We start from the raw sequence: 13,340 nt of genomic DNA on the forward strand, positions 1-13,340 counted from the left end.
ACTTAGTTGGGTGGTTGTAGCTCAGAATCTCTCATGTCAGAATGTTGGTTGGGCTTCCAGTCTCATCTAAAGTCTTCATGGGGCCACTTCCGAGACGGCTTAGTCACATGGCTGTTTGCAGAAGATTTCCATTCCTTTCCATGTGGGCCTTTCCATAGGAAGGATGGATGTCCTCACAACATAACAGCTGGTTCCTCCCAGAGGAAATGATCCAATGAAAACAAGGAGAAAGCCACAATGTCTTTTTTTTTTTTTTTAAGATTTTATTTATTTATTCATGATAGTCACACACAGAGAGAGAGAGAGGCAGAGACATAGGCAGAGGGAGAAGCAGGCTCCATGCAGGGAGCCCGATGTGGGATTCGATCCCGGGTCTCCAGGATCGCGCCCTGGGCCAAAGGCAGGCGCCAAACCGCTGCGCCACCCAGGGATCCCCACAATGTCTTTTATGGTTTAGTCTCAGAAATCACATCATCACTTCTCTCACATTCTACTGCTAAAAAAATGAAGTCTAGATACAGGGGTGGGGGAAAGGAGTTACACACATTTTGAAGAGAGGAGGATTGAATAATTTGTTGACATTTTTAAAACAAACATAGATCCCCTCAAATCAGGGACTCTAAAGGACTTTCTAAAGGAATTTCTTGTCTTGCAGCTGCTGAACTGAGAGAGAAAGAGGGGGAGAATTGACCCTTTTAGTTTGCTGACTTAAAATATCACTTAGTTCCAGCTTTGCCAGATCTCTTTAGTGAAGAAAGAGCATTCCTTGGGAAAGAGTGAGACCCTAAACACTGAAACATGACCACCACATGGAGAGATTCAGATGGCTTCTAGTTCCTAAACTCCCACGCCCATAGAAATACACTCTTCGGGTCTGCTGCTACACAGAATATACACTCAGCTGCTGCTCACCCTTGCCCTGAAGCCATGCCCTTGGGCTGCTCCCAACCAGTGATGGAGCACAAGGCAGGCCCATTCTGGCAAGATGTGAGAATCCACCTTTGGGGCAACTCCCCATTGGCCTGGACAAACCTTTAGTTGAATTGTGCCGCAATCAAGATTCTTCCTTCCCCAATTTCCCTTCCTCCCCACTCTCCTTCCAAAGGCATCACACATGCATCATAATCTAAAGGCTCTCTCTATGTTCTCCTGATTCCTCCCCCAGGAAGTCTCTTGAACTTCTAATCCCATTTTGCCATCAGATGAACTAATGCAGCTGCCCTTGTCAGACAAATTTTCGCTACTCCCCAGTGTGTGAGGTTTTTCTCACCTCGCACAAAGACTCTGCAATGTCCTTTGTGGAAATAATCTAATACGGGGTGGGAGTAGCCAATTCTCTTCATTCTTCACCACTAACATCATTCCTAGCCTTGAATCCTACCATCCTAGTAATGTGCTAGAGACAGTTTGTACCAGAATCATAAAAGTCAATTGAGAACTTTCAGGAATCTCATGAACTGGTTGATTAATACAGTCATTATCAAAATTTAAATATACCTACAGTTAAATAATTATATTAACAGCAAAGTTAATAAAAATTCCAAAATGTATCACTTTCTAGTTATTAACAAACTTTTCTTAGTATCTCTACCCTTGAAGCTACTTACATCTATTATATCTGGGTGTTGGAAAGAATATATAATGGTGTGCCACTGGCACTTCTCTTTGGATATTGAGGCCAGATTTAGATGTGCTGTTTCAGCTCATTTCTGCAGTAATCTGAGAGGTTACCAGCTTTGAGTGCAGCTTGAAGCAAGAGAAGGCTTGTAGCTGGTCCAAGAAGCTCTGCCCTCTGATCCAATGAATCCAATGTACTTGAAACACCTGTGGCAAGGCTGCCGCATGGAGCTTTGGCACATCCCAGGCCCCCAGGGTTTCGCAGCCCAGCCATGAACTCTGTGGCATATAACTGTTCTCATTTTTGAGAGGCCAATCTTGGTTTGTCACTTGGCACTGACAAGTACTTCGGCCTGATCATGAGCCATTAGGTAACCAAGCAACTAGTGCCCATTGTAAACTCGGGGTTATCTGATACACCAAGCCATAAAGTCAGCTAACATTTAGTGTGTGGACACAGCATGCCAGGCTCTGTACATCACTGGTAACATTTCCTTTAGTCTTCACCACAATTCTGGGAGGCAGTTCTGTTACTATTGCTGTTATCCCTACTTCAGCTGAGAAAATGGATACAGAGAGAAGATAAGCAATTTGCCCCCGAGTCATATAGCTCATAAATAGCAGAGCTTGGTTTGAACTCAGACCCTCTGGCCCCAAAGTCCACATGTTTAATTATCAAATTATATGGCTTCTCATGATCAAGTGGAAGTTTTCTGTATAGGATTAGGCTTGAGCAGAAACTGAAGACACAACAGATTGCAGAGTGTGCGTGGTCCTCACACACTGTCACTCTTCCTCAGCTCACACATCTGAGTTAGGGATGTTCTCTAAGTACAGGTGACTGAACAGACAACCTGCACAGTATGACGGCAGCAGCCACAAGTGGATGCCACAACACTATAGCCCAACTCAAGGCTGGTCCTGAAGATCAACTAAGGAGAATTTTCCAGTAGGCAGAATTTTTAGTATTTCATCCTATTGACTACCTGGTCCGAAAGTAGAAATGGCCTGAGGTGCACATGCCACTTGTAGTGGCCAGTAGCTGATGGTTTAGCTCAGGAGTCAGACTTGGAAGGATCATGAATGCAAGGCTGATGGTGACAAAGATGTTTAGGGGAAGAGGCAGTCGGGGGATCTCCCAGAATGGATCCTCTTGAGTATGAGGATATTTAGTTCTTCATGAATACCCACTGAAGGTCTCCACTGTAGAGGAAGTGCTCAATAATCAGGTGAAAAGTCTAACCTAGCCTTTGCACGTCAACCAACTTCTTTCCCCAGGCACTCCAATGGTTCCGAGTGATCTCATAAGTGAAGTACACATGAGGCAGCCCTGGTGCAGCGGTTTAGCGCCGCCTGCAGCCCAGGGCGTGATCCTGGAGACCCTGGATCGAGTCCCACGTCAGGCTCTCTGTATGATGCCTGCTTCTCCCTCTGCCTGTGTCTCTGCCTCTCTCTCTCTCTCTGTCTCTATGAGTAAATAAATAAAATCTTAAAAAAAAAATAAAGTGAAGTACACATGGATGTAGAAGAAGTACAGACTATGTTCAGGTTTCAGCAACTTGGACTTCTCCTCACCAAAGGCTGATCTGGCTACTGCTTCTGTTGAGTATTTTGTTGTCCAGAAATTAAAACTAAACCTGAGTGCTTGATATGAATTAGGTATGGATGTAACAAAGCCTGAAGCAAGGTGACCAGGAAAAAAACTAGACTCTCACCAAACCACCACTGCCAGCATCACTTTTCAGAATCCCAGCACTGAATGCCAAAATCCTGCCCCAGCCTGCCTGGTAGAACTGGATAATTCCTCCACTGGGCTTGCAGGAGGAGCAGCTCTCCCTTTGTTGCTCTTGTAGGCTACCAAACATGTGTGCATGTGTGATGAATTGAAAATATCAACAAAGTCTGAGAAAAGTGGCCTTACTGCAATAGTTACTTTTTCTGGATTTGGGTTTCTTTTCCTGTTTAACTATACCTCTGCCCACACCAATATGCATAGATCTACTGACTGCTTATTCCCCACCAACCTATTCCACCCAGCATTAGTTCTCACTAAGTAACTAATTTTTTTGGAATGGGCTGACACTATGGGGTTCGTGCTTCTATCATGTACTTCATCACCCTAAAGTGTCTGGCCTCACAGACGGCATGGCAAAGGCTCATTTCCAGCACAATTGCTATGTAGTCAGTCTAACAGACAGATTATTGAGATGAAATTGTGACAGACCCAGAGGATGAAAGGTCATCACCCAGAGATTTTGTATTTAAAGACAGATGCAATGACTCACATAACTTTGGGACTCAATATTCTTTTAATGAATTCCCTTTTTGATTAAATTTTACAGAGTGGGTTTCATAGAGAAAGATCTAAAAGGATGTATTCCAATGAATGAAGAGTGGTTATTTCTGACTCTATAGGAATAGTCACATTTTCTATATTCTTTTTGTTAGTTTATATTTTCTGATTTTCCTAACATGAGCATTAACATTTTTAATTAAAAATTAATTTTTGGAAAATTTATTGAAATACATATACCATTTTGAGTTACCATTAAACTCAGTGACTTATGACTTTATCTTAGAGGTACATTAATTATTGAGACTAACATGCCTAAAAAGGGAAAAAACTTCACTAAGCTTAATTCAAAATTAAAATAATATTCTAAAAAAATAAAATAAAATAAAATAAAATAAAATAAAATAATATTCTAAAGAAAGAATAAAGGAGGTGTTCACTCAAAACCAGGGAAAATAACACTATGAGAAAATGCAGTAGAGTAATTCAGATTTTTTTTTTCAAGATTTTATTTTTAAGTAATCTCTACACCTAACATGGGGTTCAAACCCACAACTCTGAGATCAAGAGTCCCATGCTCCACGGACTGAGCCAGGCAGGTGACCCAGAGTAATTCTGCTTTTACTTACAGTTTTATTTGTTTTTTCTTACAAGTAGTTATATAACTATGTAATATTGACAATGCTACAAAAATGTGAGAAGACTATGTGTGAATATTGATCTCATTGCTGATATGATATATAAAATATTAATTACCAGAAGCAGACAGCCATTGTGAAATGTTTTCAAGTATTAAGTATGAAATTTATAGATGTTGCCAAGTCAAAGTTGTATATCCATGGGACACTCATAAGTCTTATTTAAGGTTTAAAATGAGACAGAGAAATAGCCAAGTATGTAGTAAATAAAATTGATCTAATCATCTTCTCAAGATTCTTCCATGCTTGAGTTATTTTATAGAAGTCATATTACAATCACATTTACGCTCCTTCCTGATATACATCTTCTCAAGGAACTTAAAAAAGAAACAAAGAGTAAACCTTCATTAGATTGGCAAACAAAACTGTATAGTTCTCCCACAGTTACTACCATACCCAAACTCACAATCTCACACTTCGACATATATCCTTCTACTACTCAAAATCTCATGTTGATAATTGGCCATGATAAATGTGGGACTTTGGAAGGTAGTTGCATAGCATCAAAAATACCTAAATCTAATTCCCATTTGTTCTGTGCCCAAGTCCTGCCCAGCTCAGCTCAGCAAAGCCTTGTGCTACTCATCTCTTCTATTAAAAACCTGCGACCCATCTGTGTAGTAGACAGAATGAAGCTGAGGGTAGATAATCCAACAGCAGATCCTAGAATGTGCTCATGTAACATACATGAATGTGTATATGCAGTGTACACAGACCTCATATGAACAAAAAGAGAATAATGTTTATATATACATATATATTAAATATTTTATTTATTTATCCATGAGAGACAGAGAGAGAGAGGCAGAGACACAGGCAGAGGGAGAAGCAGGCTCCATGTAGGAAGCTCGATGTGGGACTCGATCCCAGGACCCCAGGATCATGACCTGAGCCAAAGGCAGGCGCTAAACCGCTGCGCCACCCAGGTGTCCATATATATTTTTTATATATATACATATATATATATATATATATGCATGTGTATAAATATTTAAATAAGAAATGACACATTTAAATATATAATATGTATTAAATAGATAATAAAATGCATTCCCTCCCCTCTTTCAGTTGAAATTTTATTGATAAAATAGAGGATGGAGGATGTAAGAATAAAGGAAGTAAATATATTCCAGGGTTTTGGATAACAGGTATTCTCAGAGGACTCCGATACAGTCAGGGACATTATCTCTAGTTAATGCAGCTGGAAGAGTATAGCCAGTATGTGAGGCATGCTTCTCTTTGCCCAAAATTGAGTTAACTGTCCATCAACAAAATGGATTAAACCAACAAGGGACAAAAAAAACAAAAAACAAAAAACAACAAACAACAAACAAGGGACAGATCAAAATGAAAAAAAAAAAAAGTGTTCTGTCACACACAAAATGTTCAGACAGAACTGAGTTATTATAACATCAAACAAGGAGAAATATATATATAATTATATATACATAAAATCTTTGGTAAGAGGAATATATATACATTTAGATATATATATACATACATATCACATAATTATATTTATGCTTAAGTATATTTATATATGTTATAAAAGATGTAATATGTGCAATTATGTAATCATATAAAATATTATAAATATAGGGGCACCTGGGTGGCTCAGTCGGTTGAGTGTCTGATTCCTGATTTCGTTTGGCTCAGGTCATGATCTCAGGGTCATCAGATCAAGCCCCATTTCAGAGGGGAGTCTGCTGGGGATTTTCTTCCTCTCCCTCTGCACACCTCAACCCACTACACACACATGTTCTCTCTCTCTCTCTCTCTCAAATAAGTAAATAAACCTTTAAAAATATTATTAACACACTTTATATATCATACATGTAAATTTATACTTATGTGACCCTCATATACAGATTAGGCAGTTCCAAGTACATAAATGTGTATGATGATGTTAAATACATTTCACAAGCCTATTATTGATGCCCAAAGCTCAAGGAGATATTTCATCTCAGTCCTATCACAGAGTCTTTGACCCCTCTCTACCTCACACTCTAGACTTCCCCTCACATGAACTTTGAAACCACTCTGGATCTGAGCTTGGTCAATATATTTATTTGGCAATACATAAAAGCTATTGTTAGTTCCACCATTCATGGAAAAAAACAAATTCAGTATTGCATTTTCTGAACTTCTGACCATGTTGGCTGCATGGCTTCCTAAAGACACATGAGATGTACACACAGAAGACACTGGAGAAATGCATGACTTAACAGCTATGATTTTGGAGAATGGCTACCTGGTTTCTTGCTGTGGTCACAGGGCTGGTCTGGGCACAGAATTCCAGGTTCTGAGGCCGTCCTGCTAAAAATGGTCTGCTCTGCCAACCTCCCACCCATCGTGCTACGTGAGGTCTTCCAAGGGTGGTGCTCCAGTTGGGAGGCAGCTGGGGTTAGCTTTACAAGTTAAGAGAGGGGAAACTAGATGAAGGGGTAAGAAAAAGTGGGGAAAGGATGGAAGATACTGGTGGGTCCCCCAGGAATGAGCTTTTGCCCTTGTCTGTTTCCATATGAGGCTGACCCTGTGGTACAAGACTATTGTGAATCTCAATTCCATTTTTCCTGACTCAAGCCACAGCTCTTTGTCCTTAGACGTGAAAGTAAAAGACACTCAAAGAATTCCTAGAGACTTTGAAGTGTTTGAGTAACAGAGTTTGCAAGGTATGTGTCCTGCACATAGACCCCTTTCACTTTGGTCCCATTAAGGCCAAACTCAAGGCAGGTGAGTTAGCAGGAAGACAGCTCCTCTGGCAGCAAAACCCAAATAAGCAGAATAAGAAAAGCAAAAGCCGGGCAGCCCGGGTGGCTAAGTGGTTTAGCGCCGCCTTCAGCTTAGGGCGTGATCCTGGACACCCGGGATCGAGTCCCACGTCGGGCTCCCTGCATGGAGCCTGCTTCTCCCTCTGCCTGTGTCTCTGCCTCTCTCTCTGTGTGTCTCTCATGAATAAATAAATAAAATCTTAAAAAAAAAAAAAGAAAAGCAAAAGCCAAATCCTATCTCTGGGCCTTTGGGGAAAAGCATGCTCTCTTTCTTCCGGGGGCCTGAGTTCTGGTATGAGAACATTGACTCTTGAACAATATACTGCAGAGGTTAAGGGCACCAATCCCCTATTTAGTTGAAAATCCGTGTATAAGTTTTGACTCCCTAAAAAAAGCTTCACTAATAGCCTATTATTGACCTGAAGCCTTATTGATAACATAAAGTTGGTTAGCATATATTTTGTATGTTATATATATTATATACTGTCTTCTTACATTAAAATAACCTACAGAAAAAGTGTTATTAAGAAAATATTAAAAGGGGCACCTGGGTGGCTCAGTGGTTGAGTGTCTGCCTTTGGCTCAGGTAGTGATCCCAGGGTTTTGGGATTCAGTCCCACATCAGGCTCCCTGCTCAGCGAGGAGTCTGGCTCTCCCTCTCCTTCCCTCTCTCTCAAATAAATAAATGAAATCTTAAAAAAAAAAAAAAAAGAAAGAAAAGAAAATCATAAGAGAAAATAATATATTTACAGTATTGTACTTCATTGATCACAAAAAATTCACATATAAGTGGGCCTGTACAGTTTAAGCCTGTGCTGTTCAAGAGTCAACTGTATTTTGCTTTTGTCAGGGTGCTGGCCCTGTCCCATCAACAACTATGAGCCCCTCAGCCAGTTTTTCTGAAATGCCCCCTTACTCACACTTGGCATTGTGTAGCCCCTGCTCAGAATGAAATCCTTAAAGGCAATTGTCCCTTGAAGGTCGGAAAGTGACTCCTCCTAAAAAAAAAGTATCCACAGTAAAAAAACAAAAAAACAGCTGTCAGAAGTTTGATTTCATACTTGTCCTAATTCAAAGCAGTTAGCTTTTTATAAACTACTTCATTTTAAATCACTTTCTTCTCATCTGGGAGTATGTGTGTAGGTAACATCCATGAGTTGATGCATATAAAGGCTTTCAAAAGATGTCCGACTTTCTCTCCTTTCCCTACCCCCACTTTTTTTAAACCCCTATATTAAGGATAATCAACATTTTTTTAGCAATTAGACAGTTACTAAGCTCCGATGTCTGGAAGCTAACCTATTTGAGATTAGCAAGTGTGCTACTGTGATTTTTAGTAGGAAATACATATTTGGTCTTCTTCCCATTCCTGGCACAGAGCTCCTAAAACCATTGGCATTTCCTAAGTGATAAGAGCCACAAAGGTGAAAGGAGAATTTTTTGTTATTCATAACTAGCCCCTTTCAACCACAAAAGAAATGATGTTAACAAGGTGATTTTTGGAAAGCCCTCAGAGAGCCACAGAATGGGGTCTGGTTGCCAGAAGAAACAACCACATGATGAGAGGGTTGGAACTTTCGGCTCCATCCTGCAGTCTGCGGTTGAATTAATCACCTATGACCAGTGATGTAATCAATCATGCGTACATACTAAAGCCTCCATAAAAACCCAAAAGGACAGGGTTCAGAGAGCTTCCAGGTTGGCAAATACATGGAGGTTTTGGGAGGGTGGCGCAGCTGGCGAGGGCACAGAAGCTCTGCACCTTTTTTCATATGCCTTGCTCTGTGCATCTAGCTATTCCTGAATTATATCCTTTTTTTAAAAAATGAAATGCTTTTTTTAAAGGAAGATTTTATTTATTTATTTATTCATGAGAGACAGAAAGAGAGAGAGAGAAAGGCAGAGACACAGGCAGAGGGAGAATCAGGTTCCATGCAGGGAGCCCGATGTGGGATCTGATCCTGGGACCCAGGATCATGCCCTGGGCCAAAGGCAGGCACTAAACTGCTGAGCCACCCAGGGATCCCTGAATTACATCCTTTTATAATAAATTCATAATCTCATAAGTAAGCTGTTGCCCTGAGTTCTTCCAGCAGATGACAGAAGCTGAGAAGGAGGTGTAGGGACCTCCCATGGACAGCTGGGTGGTCAGAAGCACAGGTGACAATCTCATTTGTAAAGACATCTGAAGTAGGGGCAGTGTTGTGAGACTGATGCAACCTTAACCTGTCCGGTCTGATGCAAATTCCAGGTGTTCAGTGTCAGACTTGACTTAAATTTGTGGAACACCCAGCTGGTATCTGGAGAATCAGAGAATTGCTTGGTGTTGGGGAAACAAAACAAAACAAAACTGATGCATCTAGTGGCTAGAACTAAGAGTAGTAGAGGAAGAAACGAGTGTTTTTTCCACTTGACAATATATCCGTAATTTTTAGATCTGTTAGAAAGGAACAACAGGCCCAAAATGGAGTCACTTCTGTTAAGCCACCAAGATTTAAGACCTAACCTAACTGTGGGTTCAGCCTCCCCCAGGAGTGGGATTTTAAACCAGTCAGTGGACTTTCCTGATGAGCACTAGGGGACTCAGGGGGTTAGCGAGGCCTTCAGCCCAGGGTGTGATCCTGGAGACCCCGGATTGAGTCCCATGTCAGGCTCCCTGCATGGAGCCTGCTTCTCCCTCTGCCTGTGTCTCTGCCTCTCTCTGTGTGTGTCTCTCATGAATAAATAAATAAAATCTTAAAAAAAAAAAAAAAAAAAAAGAACCCCAGGCTTGAAGGTGACTTTGCCTACAACAGTCCTTTCTTTTCTTTTGCTAATAACTTCCTTATCCACCCCCTCCATTTCTGCCTATAAAAACCTTCCATTTTATAAAAGTCCTTGGTGCTTCCTTCTATTTGTTAGATGAGATGCTGCCAATCCATAAATCATTGAATAAAAGGCAATTCAATCAAAATTTACTTTCTAGCCACTTCTGAAAACCATTAGTAATTTCCTCTCAGTTCTGAGCTCCACTCTCCGCATCGCACTTCTGATCTAATTGGCTTTCCACAGTTCTCCATCCCTCTGGAAACCCCAGACCCTGGTTCTATGTCCAGATCCACATTGGCAGCTATAGTTCCCCATTTATTGGGAATCGGCCCACACCCCTCATTTTTTCAATGCTTTTTCTTCTCCAGATTCCATACAGGGAGCTGCTGGTTATTGCGTCCAATTTAAAAATCCAGGCTGGATTGGATTTGGGATTGGACTGGGTCCAATTTGGGCTGCTCTGAGTCTGCTTTGAGCTGGATGGGCCCAGCAGGAGGCCTCAGGTATTCAGTATTAAACAGGGCTAGTTGGGATCCCTGGGTGGCGCAGCGGTTTGGCGCCTGCCTTTGGCCCAGGGCGCGATCCTGGAGACCCGGGATCGAATCCCACATCGGGCTCCCGGTGCATGGAGCCTGCTTCTCCCTTGGCCTATGTCTCTGCCTCTCTCTCCCTCTCTCTCTCTGTGACTATCATAAATAAATAAAAATTGAAAAAAAAAAATTAAAAAAAAAAAACAGGGCTAGTTGCTAATGATAATCGCAAAAGTCAAGCTGAAAGCATTGGTGGGCAGAAGTTGAGCATTTAAGGTTGTTAGGGTGCCTGACACTTTGAGAAGACTCCTGTGATAGGCCTTCTTCAGTATTAGTTTTGGCTCCAAGAAATCCAAAGGCCTAGCTAAAAGAAATGAGATCCTTTATATCCAGAGACCCTCCTTCCCACATAATTATGTTTAAGAACTCTGGTCCCAGAAGCTATAGATATCTAGCAAAATGGCAAACTTTTGCTAGAAATAACCTAGAATTACAAAGGCCATTATGGGGAACCTTTCAGTTAGATAAGATCACTCATTCAAGAAATGCACTTGAGAGCAAGAGTGTTCCAACTGGAACATACAGAATGGGATGCTACTTTAATTGCTATGCAGAAGCCTCCAAAAGGTTTGAAGATTCCAAAATAGCTTCATTGAACTACTTCATTACAAAAGACCAATGAAAAATTAGAGACAGGGAGCAACCAAAATAAAAGCCCATAGGACTGAGGTGACTCCTATTGCTCCCCTCTAACCTTTTTCACCTAAGAACTCATATTTTACTAATCCTCTGTCCAAACATCCTTTCCCCTCTGAAGAGACTATTGGACAGTTACCTTTTAAAATAAAATTACTCAAGGTTGCAGATGAACCTCTCAGGTATCTGTCATGCCTTGGTCAAAGACTGAACTAATGACCATAATTAAAGAAATTACTAAACTCTAGGGAGGAAGCCCAAAGTTTTTTGAAGAATTTGAGTATTATCTGTGCCCATGACTCCAGGCTGCCAGGTCTTTATCAACACATACACATGTTGGCAGGCAGGACCTGGTGGAATCCGAAAATGGATGTAGGAAGCAAAATCCCACGGATGATATTTGAGATCCTTGGTCTTCAACATCTCAGGGACCAGAAAAAGCTCACAAAATAGCAGCTGAACTTTTACAAGGCATTCTTAGAGACTTCAGATAGGTATAACTAAACCTCTCCCTAAGTTACCTCACTAACCATTAAAGCCTGAGGCCATACAAAGCCTCACGCTAATTGCCCAGAGGTTAATCATTCCTTGTACCAGTTCCTGCAAAACCCAAGCTAGTCAGTCTGGAAACCTAATGGATGGGATGCTGATTTTCCCAGGATTTGAGAGCTATTAATAAGACAATTATTCCCCACCTCTCAGTCATTCCAAACCTGAACACCCTTCTGTCACAAGTTCCACCAGACTCAAAATGGGCCTCTGCTGTGGACCTCTGTTCAGCCTTTTCCAACATCCCTGGAGACCCAAGTAGCCAACTACTATTTGCCTTGAACTATCAACACTGTAAGTGGACAGTCAGGCCTCAAGAGTTTATGAGGCCCCTTCTAACTTCTCTCAAGCACTTCACCAAGATTTAAGCAACACTCCAGTTCCCCAGGAAATCCACCCTTTTGCAATATGTAGATGACTTGCTATTTCCAGCCACCAAAGAGGAGTCCATAAAAGAGTCCGTTTATTTGCTACAGTAGTTAGCTGAAAAGGGACACAACGTCTCTAAGAAAAAAAATACAATTCTCTAGACATTGTTCATTCCCTGTGTCATTATCTAAACCCTGAAAAATTCAGCTGTATCCCAAAAGAATTAAGGTAGTCCAGGAACTTCCTACACCCACAATGAGGAGACAGATTTGTGGATGGCTAGGCTTGGCTGCTTATTGCAGACTATGGGCTCCTAATTTTTCTCTATTAGCTACCTGACTCTATGAACTTCCTAAAATTTCAGTCCCTGGACACCTTCTTTGGAGCAGGCTTTTCGGAGGCTAAAACAAGCATGGTAAGAACTGCCTGCCTTTGGGCCACCTGACTACGCAAAACCTTTCAGCTTATTCATGCAGGAAAGGGATAATCTAGCCCTAGGAATCCTCCCGCGAGAGCCTATTACCCAGTACAGCACACAGCTTGATTCAGTTGCTCAAGCTGATCCAGCTGTCCTAAGGCTACAGTCAAGCTACGAAGCAATGGAGGTCTCATCAGATTTGACCCTAGCGAATGACATTTATTTGTAAACTCCACACACTGTCCCAAGTCTTCTTAACTCAGAATTGACTCAACATTTCTTGCAGGTAGACTAACTTCCTATGAGATCCTTTCTGCTTTCACCGCCTAATCTGTGTCTTAAACATTGCAACACTCTTAATCCTGCGATGTTACCACCTCCACCTGAGGAGGGTGAGTCCTGATTCAAGGTTCTAACGTCCCATTTTGTGATACCATGTCCTGATTTATGACATACTCCTTTAAACTACTCCTGATCTAATCTTTGTTGATGAGTCATACCACAAAAATGAAAACGGGGATATTTTCAAGCTGGCTGTGCTGTTATTACCCAAGATGGACTACTCAAAAGAGGAAACCTTCCCTCAGCTAC

At 41.3% G+C, this 13,340-nt stretch overlaps 1 long non-coding RNA gene across 1 annotated transcript; it reads right to left on the reverse strand.

Moving 5' to 3' along the window:
* Positions 1-4,527: 4,527 nt before the first annotated feature.
* On the reverse strand, positions 4,528-8,376 carry LOC119867142. The gene is made up of 2 exons (XR_005382562.1): positions 8,300-8,376; positions 4,528-4,925 (listed from the first exon to the last, which is right to left on the reverse strand). It is a non-coding gene; the product is annotated as an uncharacterized LOC119867142 (long non-coding RNA).
* Positions 8,377-13,340: the final 4,964 nt, after the last annotated feature.

Source organism: Canis lupus, chromosome 32 (assembly GCF_011100685.1).
Source record: "Canis lupus familiaris isolate Mischka breed German Shepherd chromosome 32, alternate assembly UU_Cfam_GSD_1.0, whole genome shotgun sequence".
Classification (NCBI taxonomy): domain Eukaryota; kingdom Metazoa; phylum Chordata; class Mammalia; order Carnivora; family Canidae; genus Canis; species Canis lupus.